The 13885-nt window shown below is 45.0% G+C and overlaps 2 protein-coding genes across 3 annotated transcripts in view; one reads left to right on the top strand and one right to left on the bottom strand.

Annotated features, from left to right (window-relative positions):
• KYAT3 (kynurenine aminotransferase 3) overlaps window positions 1–1163 on the bottom strand; it is a 56477-nt gene extending 55314 nt beyond the window's left edge. Inside the window, exon 1 of the mRNA XM_073357132.1 lies at window positions 734–1163. The gene's annotated coding sequence lies outside the window, so the exon portion shown is untranslated. The remainder of the gene's footprint in view (window positions 1–733) is intronic.
• Window positions 1164–1208: 45 nt separating this feature from the next.
• The window catches only part of LRRC8B (leucine rich repeat containing 8 VRAC subunit B), a 44954-nt gene continuing 32277 nt past the window's right edge, over window positions 1209–13885 (top strand). Inside the window, exon 1 of one of the 2 annotated variants that reach the window (XM_073357126.1) lies at window positions 1209–1389. The gene's annotated coding sequence lies outside the window, so the exon portion shown is untranslated. The remainder of the gene's footprint in view (window positions 1390–13885) is intronic. The other variant, XM_073357125.1, reaches the window with a different exon arrangement.

Below are 13885 nucleotides of genomic sequence, written 5' to 3'. Positions count from 1 at the left end.
TAGCAATCCTAAGCATTAGAAAAAAGAAAATGAGTACTTGTGGCACCTTAGAGACTAACCAATTTATCTGAGCATGAGCTTTCGTGAGCTACAGCTCACTTCATCGATGAAGTGAGCTGTAGCTCACGAAAGCTCATGCTCAAATAAATTGGTTAGTCTCTAAGGTGCCAGAAGTACTCCTTTTCTTTTTGCGAATACAAACTAACACGGCTGTTACTCTGAAACCAAGCATTAGAAAAGTTACCCATGGCAAATTATTTTGTCATCTGCAAGGAATATATTATAGGAGATAATCCTACACTAGCCCCTGCAGAGGGGAGTTGGACTGGATCAGGAGTTGTCTTGATATGGACCACATTTAATAGCGATATTATCTTTTGGACCACCTTCCCTCCCATTAATAAACACACAATATTCCTGTGGCAACATTCCTTTACCTGGAATAGGAATACTGGGTAAAACATGTATTTTTAAACTTCTTTAATGCAGTTTAGCAGCTGGAAATGAAAAGCCAGCTGTCTACGGACTATCAGCAAGTGCTTTGCAGAACACCAGCAAATCTAAAATCACCATTTGGGAACCTCTAGACTAGATGACCTAATGGGTCCCGTCCACCTGTAACTTCTCCGACTATATGAGAGTCCAAAGGCCAGGTCCTAGGAAGGCCACGGCCTCCAGTTCAGCCACGCACGGGTGAAGGCAGTGGTGTTTCACCGCCGTGGCTATCACATACCTGGACTCTGTGACCACATGCGAACTTAAAGCTGTTTCTCACATCGCCCGTTGTCTCCCCCGGCGCTGGATCTTGCTCTCAAGCTCTTGCGAGCAGTCGCTGTCTCTGGTGCTAGGTGTTTGTAGGGTGCCCAGCCAGCACCCTGGGGCCTTTACCCTGACTGGGGGCTTTGGGTGCTAGCCTAATAGCGATCCCCACTGCGGATGCACGGGCGGCAGAGGCGCGGGCAGGGACAGGCTGATGAGCCCAGCCCGGCTGCGGCAGAGGAGCCCAAGGGCGGGCTTGCTCCGCCGGGCACTCGGGCGCCCACCCTGCCCAGGGAGCCCAGGCGAGGACAGCCGCCTCCCTCCCAGGCTGAGCCGGGTCCCCGGGGGGGGGGGCGCTTATCTCGCCGGCCAGGCCCGGGCGCCGCGGGAGGCCTCCAGCTCTCACAAAAGGCGGGGCGGGGCGGGCGAGGCTCTGCGCCTTTGTCTCCGGGCCCCCCCCCGGGCAGCGGTTCCGCCAGTCGGGCCCCCATTGGCGGAGGGGCGGTAACGTGACCAGCGAGGCGGGCGGAGCCTGAGGTGCCGGTTGGAGCCGGTCCCTCGCGGGGCGAGCGTGCGGCAGGGAGGCTGAGCGCCCGGCGGGCTGGGCCCTGGGGGACGCGGAGCGGCCAGGTAAGCGCGGGGCGGTGGGCGCGGCAAACGCCTGCCTGCCCCCGACGTGCGGCCGGGGCGGCGGCGGCGGGAGGCTGGGGGAGCCGAGCGGCACCGGGGCGGCTCGCCCGCCGGGAGCACCGGGGTGAGCTGCCCGCCCGGTGCCGGAGGCTGGGGAGCGGCCTGCCCCCGCCCGCTGCGTGTGGTGCTGGGTGCCCCCGGGCATCTCCCATCGGAGGTGGGCTCCCGGGATCGGCCTCCTGCGTGTGCGGGGCGGGGGCACGCGAGTTGCGGCCAGTGTCTCTGGCCGGCCCTGGGTACGTTGCTGTGCCCCGCGGGGGCGGGGGCAGTGGATCTGGCCACCTGCCGCTGTTGGCTGCCCCCCTCAAACGGGAGATCATCCTTCGGCGAGCAAAGAACCGTAGCGTGTGTGCACAGCCTGTTCCGCCTGTGAACCTTGCCTGCAGGTGCGTGGGGTGGCTGGGGCCCAACCCAAAGCTTTAGTCTGCTTTACATAACTCAGCTTTCTTCGCCTCTGTCCTCTGGTGACCCAGTGGCCCACAGGTTACCTCAGGGCTTGGTTTCTGCTCTCCCTGAAATACCGATGAGCAAACCCCAAATCCAGGTGTGAACTTAGGGTCTGATCCTCAAAAGAGAGGGGCCCAAAGTCCGGTTCTGAACATCCGATCAGTAGGAAAAGATCAGATCTGAAATAAGCAGCTCAGGCTTGTATTTTGAATGAATACCTCTGGGCTTCCTCCCGCGAAACAGTTCAACATAAAACAAAGAAACTTGGCTTCTTGCGCTTGCTGCTTTCCTGTCTAAAGTCAAACACAGCTTCTCTTTTTATATTCCAAGCCATGGTGTTGAAATATCAAAATGCAGTGGTGGAATGAAACTTGGTAGGTGGTGCCTCTATCCTCTGGAGCAGGGGTGGCCAACCTGTGGCTCCAGAGCCACATGCGGCTCTTCAGAAGTTAATATGCGGCTCCTTGAATAGGCACCGACTCCGGGGCTGGAGCTACAGGTGCCAACTTTCTAATGTGCCGGGGGTGCTCACTGCTCAACCCCTGGCTCTGCCACAGGTCTTGCCCCTACTCCACCCCTTCCCACCCCCTCCTCTGAGCCTGCCATGCCCTCGCTGCTCCCCCTCTCCCCCAGAGCCTCCTGCATGCCACAAAACAGCTGATCAGGAGGGAGAGGGAGGTGCTGATTGGCAGGGCTGCCAGTGGGAGGGAGCACTGGGGAGCGGGGGAGCTGATGGGTCGGGGGGGTTGCTAACATATTACTGTGGCTCTTTGGCAATGTACACTGGTAAATTCTGGCTCCGTCTCAGGCTGGCCACCCCTGTTCTAGAGCAAAGCTGATCCAGTCTCCTGAACAGAAATGGGGAACTTGAGTTCTACAATAAAATTAAAAAGTCAATTACACTACAGTGATAAAACTGTCAAAATTGACTGCCCTATAGCTTAACCTACTTTTAAAACAGTGTCATTTAAACTGTCCTGATTATGGAAACTGTTTCTGAAATGAGAGCAGAAATTTTAATTTCTAGATGACTCTGTAGCAGGGGTTCTCAAACTGGGGGTCGGAACCCCTCGTGGGGTCACGAACTGTCAGCCTCAACCCCAAACCCCACTTTTCCTCCAGCATTTATAATGGTCTTAAATATATAAAAATGTGTTTTTAATTTATAAGGGTGGGGGGGGTCCCACTCAGAAGCTTGCTATGTGAAAGAGGTCACCAATACAAAAGTTTGAGAACCACCGCTCTATAGCAACAACTGAGGACACTGAGTCCTTTACACTCTCGTGTGTGAGAGTACATATCCTGCTATGCCTCTGCCTTGCTTCTCTGTCCTTTCCTACTGAACTGGTAGGGTAAGGATCCTGCTTTCTGATGGCAGGATTCTTGCATATTTTAATATCCTGCCTGATGTGCACACCCTCAAAGCAAACACAGCTGCTATGTCTGATTGTAAGTATAATGGCCTTGTATGTTTATTTAAATCTTTCAGAAAAAGATAAAGGGGGGGGGAAATAAAAGTAAAGTGCAAATTCACCATATCCTCCAGTATTTAAGTACAAGCCTCAGGATATAAGTTGAAAGATGATCATGATTATTATGTGCACTGAGTATGTGTATTAGTTTCAAGGTTCCTCCCCCACTCTGAACTCTAGGGTACAGATGTGGGGACCTGCATGAAAAACCTCCTAAGCTTATCTTTACCAGCTTAGGTCAAAACTTCCCCAAGGTACAAAATATTACACCCGTTATCCTTGGACTGGCCGCTACCACCACCAAACTAATACTGGTTACTGGAGAAGAGCTGTTTGGACGCGTCCTTCCCCCCAAAATACTTCCCAAAACCTTGCACCCCACTTCCTGGACAAGGTTTGGTAAAAAGCCTCACCAATTTGCCTAGGTGACTACAGACCCAGACCCTTGGATCTTAAGAACAATGAACAATCCTCCCAACACTTGCACCCCCCCTTTCCTGGGAAATGTTGGATAAAAAGCCTCACCAATTTGCATAGGTGACCACAGACCCAAACCCTTGGATCTGAGAACAATGAAAAAGCATTCAGTGTTTTACAAGAAGACTTTTAATAAAAATAGAAGTAAATAGAAATAAAGAAATCCCCTCTGTAAAATCAGGATGGTAGATATCTTACAGGGTAATTAGATTCAAAAACATAGAGAACCCCTCTAGGCAAAACCTTAAGTTACAAAAAAGATACACAGACAGAAATAGTTATTCTATTCAGCACAATTCTTTTCTCAGCCATTTAAAGAAATCATAATCTAACACATACCTAGCTAGATTACTTACTAAAAGTTCTAAGGCTCCATTCCTGGTCTATCCCTGGCAAAGACCAGCATACAGACAGACACAGACCCTTTGTTTCTCTCCCTCCTCCCAGCTTTTGAAAGTATCTTGTCTCCTCATTGGTCATTTTGGTCAGGTGCCAGTGAGGTTACCTTTAGCTTCTTAACCCTTTACAGGTGAGAGGAGCTTTCCCCTGGCCAGGAGGGATTTCAAAGGGGTTTACCCTTCCCTTTATATTTATGACAGTTAGGAAGAAATGTTTATGCACCATATATAATCTTGCCCAGCTGGTTATATGAGTTATGGGTGGAGCTTTGTCCCCCCCTCCCCCTTTATTTAAAATGTTAGATACTAGTTGCTGCCAGAGGCATGGTACTAGTTTAAATAGTGGTTCTTATATGTGATTTGTGGCAAATCGGAACTATCGATCATATGTACAGTATAGCTTGCAAAGCAGTTTGGATGGCATTCTATTGAACCTAGGTATTAAATTCTTGGTACAATCCATAATTTGTTGGTATGTAGAATAACCTAATTTTACTGTATCTATTTTTGTTAATTTTGCCTGAAAAACAGTTTCAAAGATGCCTGTGACAACATGCTTTTTTGCTCATCGGTACAAAAATGAAGTATACACTGACATCATTGAAGTCCTAGTTTGAACAGATTTATCCTAATGAAACAAGAACACACTGTAAAAACCAAATGCTTTTAATGGTAACTTTAACAGAATAGCTGCTATGATAATGTGTTAAAATCTATTACAAAACTGCATTCTGGCTTCTCTGATGCCATTTTAGTCTATATCCATGCACAACCTTATTTATTATAATATCCTTTCTATTAAACCATTAGGGCATATCCCTTAGGCCCTGTTGAGATGTGAAAAGATTTTTTTTTTTTTTTTGTAACTATCTTCCAGAAGTTAAACTGGAAGGCTGACATCTTTATCAGTTCTTCTCTCCCATCTTCTAACCCCGCCTATCTTATCCAACCTACAAACTCTTTTCTTCATTGGTAGAGAGGATTCAGTAACATTAGATAATGGAAGTAGTACCAACAGATCCTTCTCCCGCAAAGGCCAAGGGAAGAGGAGTTGATCTAAGTTTTTCTGTCACTTTCCCTTTCTTCCAGGAAGTCAAAATCCTCATGAGGAGGAAGACAATTTAATTTTTCCTGTTGCATTTCCTTCATAGTTGTACTCTGGAGTAGATGAAACATGCTGAGTAACTTCTGGGTAATTTTCAGCGACACTAAATAATCATCCCTCAGAATTGGGAATAGGATACTGCAAGATAGATTCTATAGAGTGAGCTGCTATAGTGGGAGCACAAAGTATAACATTTTTGGTGGGTTCCTGGCACTTCTCCTGTTCCTCCAGTACATGACCAGACCAGCCAAGTGTCACTCCTCTCAGTGATAGTGCTGGAGAGAGACCCTCCCCCCATAAAATACTTTATAATGCATGGAAAGGTCATGCATTGGGCTTGGAGTCAGGAGACCATGAGTTCTAGGCTCTCCTCTTTCAAAGAGCACTGTTAATATTTCTGCAGTTCACAACCTTTATTATTGAGCGAGGCCTTATACCCTACTTAGGAACAGAACGCAGATCTCTATTATGACAGACCCAAGTCTTATCCCCTTAGATCAGTGGTCTTCTACCTTTTTATACCCAAGATCACTTTTATTTAATTTAAGGGCAACCCAGGATCTACCCCACCCCTTCCCCGAGGCCCCGCCCCTTCCCCAAAGACCTGACCTGCTCACTCCAACCCCCCATCTCTCCGTTGCTCACTCTCCCCCACCCTCACTCACTTTCACGGGTGGCCTAGGGGGTTGGGGTTCGGGAGGGTGTGCGGGCTCTGGGCTGGTGCCGAGGGGTTTGCAGTGTGGGAGCGGGCTCTGGGCTGAGCTTGGGGCAGGGGTGCAGGAGGGAGTGAGGGGTGCAAGCTCTGGGAGGGAGTTTGGGTATAGGAGAGGGCTCTGGGCTGGGGGTTGAGGTGCAAGAGCGTTGTGGGGTGTGGGCTCTGGGAGGGGGGGCAGGAGGAGGTGTGGGGTGCTGCCTCTGGGAGGGGGTTGGGGCGTGGCCTCCTGCTGGGCAGCACTTCCCTCCAGCGGCTACCAGTCTGTGGTGTAGTGTGGCTGCCGCTAAGGCAGCTCCCTGCCTATCCTGGCCCCACACCACCTCCGGAAGGGAGTGTCATTGCAACCTGGTGCATAGAGTCAGAGCAATGCTCATTCAGATTTGGCCCATCTTCCCCGCTATCATAAGTGGTGCTATAACCTGAGTGGTGCAGCAGCCTCGTGTGCCAGGTTGCAATGCCCGGCAGAGGAACCCAGCCCCGTGGGACAGGAGCTGCTGCTTCAGGGTGAACTCATTCTGTAGACCCCCTGACCCGCCACGGGCCTCCTGTCCCCCAGGAGCAGGACCAGATACCCCCCACACACACATGGATAAATGGAAATAACAATTCATAAAAAATTATACAAAAAAATCCCAGAGGCTGTACCCATAAGAAAGTCCCTGTTCTTCTGCACAAGCACCTTTCCCTGATCGAGGTTGAGGCATGCTACCAGTGCAATGTGTGGATAGCTTGCCCTGCTGCTGCTCTGTAGAACAGAGGTCTTACATGTCAAGCAGACAATTTACATCAGCATTAAATCATATAATCTCTTAAATTTATGGCAATATGCAAATTAGGTAATTAAATATCTTACATCTTCATGAGTGACATTTTATTTACCAAACTTGACAAATATGCATGATCAGAAAACAAAAACAAACAAAGAAATCCACAAAACATTGGCAATTATATTTTTGAGGCCTGTGAACATTATTGTAAATTACTACAATTGGATAATGTACTAGATTTCCCCCTCTGGTGGTCTAGATTTAAATCCTAATTGAGTCAAAAGTGAATACTAATGCAATATTAAAGTTTCATAATATTGAGATTTTTCCCACAAAAACTTTTGATTTAAGGTTCCCATACTCAGAAAATTATAGCTGTGGATGTTACTAGCAAAATATTGTGTTTGAAAGAAGACCAGGCAGTCCGTGCTTCTCAGTTTATCAAGAGTTAACCTTGAAAATAGTTTATGAACAAGCTAGCACCATACCTAATCTCTTTGCAGAATTCACTCTGGTAAATGCAATCTTAATTTAAGCAGAATCATACTGTGGGAAAATAATCTTAAATGGAATATTTTCCATCATTGAATAACTATGAACTCAACTTTTAATCTTAGCAGTTTAATTTTAAAATTTTGAAAATTGTTATACAATCTGGACTGAATTTTCATTATTTTATGTGAATCCATAGAAGTGTATTATTGCTCCATTTCTGAATGTGTGATATTACAAGGCCCTAATTCTGAACTCATATACATGGAAGCAAGTCCTACATATTTCAGTGCAAATTTCTGAGGGCATAATTCACTCTAAGACTGGAGAGGTTAAAGGAGGTCATGCTGTCAAGGGAAGACTCTTAAGAACCAGAGCACAAACCCCAAATTGGTGGTGAGTTCTATACTTAGTTTTCACCAATCAATTATCAACTGTAAACTCCTCAGACACTGTAACAGTCTTAACATGGAATCATGGACAGTCTCCTTGGGTACTCCCATGTGTCTTGCCTATCTTTGTGATAGATGATCCCTCACACCGTGTATGACAGCAATATTCAGATTACTCCCAGTCCTAAAGTACCAATCACCCCAGGTCAATTGCACTTTAGATCTCACACCAAAGACAACACTTGTAGCCAATCTTGTAACATTATCTGTAGCTTTATTCTACAGGAAAAGAAAAATGAGAGTTGTTTACAAGGCTAAAGCTGGCAAACCCATATAGCAGGGGTGGGCAAACTACGGCCCGTGGGCCGCATCTGGCCCGCCAGCTGTTTTATCTGGCCCTCGAGCTTCCGTTGGGGAGTGAGGTCTGGGGCTTGCGTGGGCGGCGCCTTCAGACAGGTCAGCACACAGCAGAGCTGCCTGACTGCTCCTCCACGTAGGGGCTGGAGGGGGGACATGCCACTGCTTCCGGGAGCCACTTGAGGTAAGCACTGCCCAGAGCCTGATCCTCCTCCCGCCCTCGGAACCCCTCGGTCCCAGCCCGGAGCACCCTCCTACACCCCAAATCCTTCATCCCCAGCCCCACACCAGAGCCTGCACCCCCAGCTGGAGCCGTCCCCCTGCCCCATGCACCCCCTGCCTGGAGCCCCCTCCCGCACCCTGAACTTCTCATTTCTAGCCCCACCTCGGAGCCCAAACCTCCAGCCAGAGCCCTCACCCCCTCCCACACCCCCACCCCAATTTCATGACGTTCCTAGCCGGCCATACAATTTCTATACCCAGATGTGGCCCTCGGGCCAAAAAGTTTGCCCATCCCTGCCATATATACACAAATGAGTTCCAATCTTAAGTTTCAAAAAGTAACAGAAGTGTCTATAATAAGCAAGCTCTATATGTCCTTGAGGCCTAACCCAAACTAAGTACTAGGGATCTTTTGTTTATATGTAGTAATCCTTACCTCCTCCTTCCCCCCCCCCCCCAAGAGTCCAAGCAGCATAAAGTTACAGTTCATCCTTTTTAGGGGGGTTTTATTCCCCCCCCTTCTGCTTTGAGATGCAAACTCAGCTGATAGGATAAATTTTTAAAGGGTCAGGGCAAATAAACCCACTGCCAACTCTTTAAAACAAGTGACATACTTTCTTACAGGCTGTCCTGACTCTTCTGTGCTACCCTCCCAGGAGTCTCAAATTAAATTTAGGGATCCCCTTACTTGTCTCCCATAAAGGAGATCAAAGGGGGCAAACCCGGTAGACTCTTGGGTTATACTCGAACACGCGAATAACAAATAAGGGAGCAATGCATCCCAGTCATTTTTCTCACCAGATACCATAGATCCTCAGCATAGGCTTCAATGTCCAGTTGACTCTTTCTACCAGACTGTGGATGATAGAGGGATGCCTGTTAAGAACAAAAAAGAACAAAAAAAGGTCATCCTGAGTCAGACCAATGATCCATCTAGCCCAGTATCCTGTTTTCCGACAGTGACCAGTGCCAGATTCCCTAGAAGGAGTGAACAGAACAGAGTAATCTATTGAGTGATCCATCCCATGTCATCCAGTCCCAGCTTTTAGCATGCAGCAACTGTCAAGCATTTCATAAAGTCTAAACACATTCTTGTAATTCTGTTGCCTATTTTAACAATACAAACACACAGGTGAGCCAGAGGTTTCCATCTATTTGTCAGTGGTCAATAGAGACATGGGAACTTTGGCAATAGCTGGCACCTGGTCTACCAGCATCACACATACCCATCAATAAGGAATCTGATGATACTAATATAACGTGGCGGTAGGGAGGCAGCTGTTTTTATTAATTTTTGTAGTTTTAATTTAGTTATTAAATAGTGAGTCAAATATTTTATAGACATGATTTACTCAGATGACATTAGAGAGATGCAGCACATTTCAATTTTGTATCCAAAACCAATATTGTGTCACCAACCATAATAAAGTGATACCAGCTTTTTAAAAAATCCCTTAATCATGTTAAATTATAAGATTTCTATAACTTAAAGTAATTCTAATTCCAGTATACAGTTTGATAATGTGTATCTTCCCATTAGCCCAGGAATTGTATTGACAAATATTATAGTTTAGACATTTAATACTGTAATTTTTTAGGAAAATATTGCTCTTTGAAATATGATTATGCTATTAGCACTATAAAATCTAGAAATAAAAATTTTAAATTAAGTCTATCCTGTGAAGAACAACAAATCTGAAAACTCAAATGCTATATATGAACTGAAATAGATTTGTGGAGGGGTGAATTTGGGAACTTAATTGAAATTGTCATGTCTGAGTCTCCAGCCAGTGGTTTTATGTTGATCAAAAGCAGTGATAATTTATGATTTCCAATCTGCAAGAAACGGAGGAGAGTGAAACTAATTCCTGTATTGCTTTGCTTGTGGATTAGCATCATGTGGAAACGAAGTAAATGTTAGACATCTTGTTTAAATATTAACGTTGTAGTGACACTGACCCCAGTTCAGCAAAGTACTAAAGCATGTGCTTAACTGAAGTGGGATGGGATCACTGGTATGCTCAAGTACCTTGCTGAATTGGAGCAATGGTGTCTACATGGCGAGCCTTTCAGCTTCGACAGACTCGGGCTTGCACTACCATGCTAACAATAGCTTTGTAGCTAGTGTGGTTTGGGCTAGAACTCAGGCTCTGAAGCCTAGAGAAGGGGGACCGCTTCAGAGCCTGATCTCCAGCCCAAATTGCAACTTCAGAGCACTGTCTACATAGCTGTTTTTAGCGTGATAGTGCAAGCCCCCCCCCCACCTGAGTCGGTCGACCTGGACTGAGAGGATCGCTGCTGCAGGCTGTGTAGATGGACCAATCAGAGTGCACTCTGTCTCACACCAACAATCTAAAAGTTCACAGGTAAGGACCTCAATCATTGTATTTGCTGAAGTTCTTAATTGACATCAATGTTAGTAAGCTGCTTATACTTGATTCAGAGTTTGTAGTATTTAGATAAAAATTTATAGTGGTGTTTCAAAGGCAACCTACAGAGAAGTGATTGTTCCTGTAATATTGCTAACTGAAGAAGCTGATATTGAATCTTAAAAGTAAAAGATTTTGTCAATCTTAAGCCACTTTTTAAGGAGACTTGAGTAGCGCTCTTGGAAATAACTTAATGCATAATATTTTGCTCTCCATATTATGTAATGTATAACTCAGCCTTGATGGCAGTATAAAAAGTACATGTGTACACAGATATTGAGTCATGTTTTGCATTCACCTTGTGCAACTCAGTGAGATTACTCCAGGTCCTCAGTGCAGCATTTGGCTTTTTGTGTTTGCGCTCCGTTTGAAGACATAAAATTGCTAGTAGTTACATTAAGAGATGACGGTTTTCTCTGTGTGTGTAACAAGATTTATAAAGGGTCATATTTAGGCAATAACAATATTAATGTGTGTTCTAAAGTGGAGGAGGGAAATTGAAGCACTTCATTTAAATTTTTTTGGTGTAGTTGACCCTACAGTCCAGCAACAGCACAATATGCAGGGTGTAACATGGATCCAAAGTGCACTGTGGAGGCAGCTCACTCATTATCTGAAGAATGGGAATCTCTTGTTACTTGGCCACCTCAGAAATGTAGTTTTCTCCTTCGCCCCCTCTCTACTTCACAAAAATTGGTTTTATGGCTTAATTTGATACATTTTCACTTTCAGTGCATTCCACTGAATGCATCCGATGAAGTGAGCTGTAGCTCATGAAAGCTTATGCTCAAATAAATTGGTTAGTCTCTAAGGTGCCACAAGTACTCCTTTTCTTTTTGCGAATACAGACTAACATGGCTGCTACTCTGAAACCAGTGATAGTAAGGTGGACTTCAGATTTTTTGCATAACATTTATAAGCATAGTACCCAAGACCTTACAAGATATGTGGACACACAATAGACATGTTATCAATTCTGTACCACCACATCAATTTGTACCACTGTATCACTTTGTAATTACACATCCAAAATTAGTTAATCTTACAAGGCTGACTTTGAATCACAGCTGAGTCTTTTTAGAACCAAAAATATTTCATCTTGTTCAATAAGAGATGCACTAACCACAAAGAACAATTTAGTCAGCTAAAATAAATCAGCTTTCCAATGACCAGGCTAGAGTGATAATATATTCTGTTCTGTAGGGTTGCACCTATACTTACGCTTCTACAGATTCTGTTACAATGTAGGACTCGGAAATAATAAACTCTGAATCTCCTATCTTCCCTTCAGGAAAAGCTGTTTCAAGAGGACAGCTCGCTTACTTATCATTTCAGCAGTCGAAATGTGGGTCACCAGTGTTAGATTTTTGGCTGCGTATGTGTGTTTTTCCTGTGTGCTTCCCCACCTCTGCGCAGACAGCCAGCACAGCAGACCTCAAGCAAACCACCCAATGACCACAAGATCCGTTAAGCTATGAAGGCACCAGGTCAGGTTTATTATCAACAAAGCACAGTAATAGCACCTGGCAGACTTTGAGGATAACAAGGAGTCCGTGGCACCTTAAAGACTAACAGATTTATTTGGGCATAAGCTTTCGAGGGTAAAAAACCCCACTTCTTCAGATGCATGGAGTGAAAATTACAGATGCAGGCATAAATATACTGACACATGAAGAGAAAGGAGTTACCTTACAAATGGAGAACCAGTGTTAACAAGTTTCAGAGTAACTGCCGTGTTAGTCTGTATTTGCAAAAAGAAAAGGAGTACTTGTGGCACCTTAGAGACTAACCAATTTATTTTGAGCATGAGCTTCGGTGAGCTACAGCTCACTTCATCGGATGCATACCGACTTTAGTCTGCTGCAGTTTCCACGGTATGCATCCGATGAAGTGAGCTGTAGCTCACGAAGGCTCATACTCAAATAAATTGGTTAGCCTCTAAGGTGCCACAAGTACTCCTTTTCTTTTAGTGTTAACAAGGCCAATTCAGTCAGGGTGTATGTGGTCCACTCCCAATAATTGATGAGGAGGTGTCAATACCAAGAGAGGGAAAATTGCTTTTGTAGTGAGCCAGCCACTCCCAGTCCCTCTTCAAGCCCAAATTAATGGTGTTAAGTTTGCAAATGAATTGTAGCTCTGTAGTTTCTCTTTCAAGTCTGTTTTCGAAGTTTTTTTATTGAAGGATCGCTACTTTTAAATCTGTTGTTGAAAGTCCAAGAAGATTGAAGTGTTCTCCTACTGGCTTTTGTTTGTTACCGTTCCTGATGTCTGATTTGTGTCCATTTATTCTTTTACGTAGAGAAAAGAAAGGGGGGGAAAAAAAGACTAAATGTCCAAATAAATCTGTTAGCCTTTAAGGTGCCACTGGACTCCTTGTAGTTTTTGTGGATACAGACTAACACGGCTACCCCTCTGATAGTTTATGAGGATACTATGACATGTATGCCCATGACAATGGACACAACTCAAGTGAATGGCAGAACTTTCCATTCCCCTCTCAGCTGGACCAAGACACTCTCTTAGAGATACCTCTTTATACCTTGATACAAATAGCAATAGTCAGGCTCTGAGCAAACATCAGGCTCTGCCTGCTTGCAAGTTCACAGAATCTGGCAAGAACAGGGCTGATATTGCAATCTGATATCAGCCCTGTTCTAGCCACATTCTGTGAACTTGCAAGCAGACAGAGCCTGACATTTGTTCAAAAGTCAGGACTTTTGCTAACTTTGCTTTATATCAGCAAAGCTTGCCCATTACTTTAGCTCAGGCCTCATACCAGGCCTATAATACAAGGGCTTATGTCTCAGGCTCTCTTCCTACTACACCATCTACTGTCAGCAAAACTTAAAAGCTCTTGAAAACTTTCTATACAATGGTTGGTGTTCGTTTTTTTGTTTTGTTTTTTAAATCAGCATTAATCTTAAACTTTTAGCTGTATTTCAATGTGCTGGGAATTGACTTGACATGCATAATGCATGTATTTTTGTAATATACATTTTGACCTGCTAATCTCATTTAGATTTGTTATTCTTAACAACTGTTCTTTTTATAAGGCTGTGTAAATCTTATCACTGTCAGCTTGCTTTTTAGTTCAGATTCAATTATCTTGAAAAATTCTGCTTATTTGTAATAGATAATTGTTCAAGTAATTTTAGCAATATTA

Source organism: Lepidochelys kempii, chromosome 8, assembly GCF_965140265.1.
Source record: "Lepidochelys kempii isolate rLepKem1 chromosome 8, rLepKem1.hap2, whole genome shotgun sequence".
NCBI lineage: Eukaryota > Metazoa > Chordata > Testudines > Cheloniidae > Lepidochelys > Lepidochelys kempii.
This window is presented reverse-complemented; position numbering and strand designations above follow the sequence as displayed.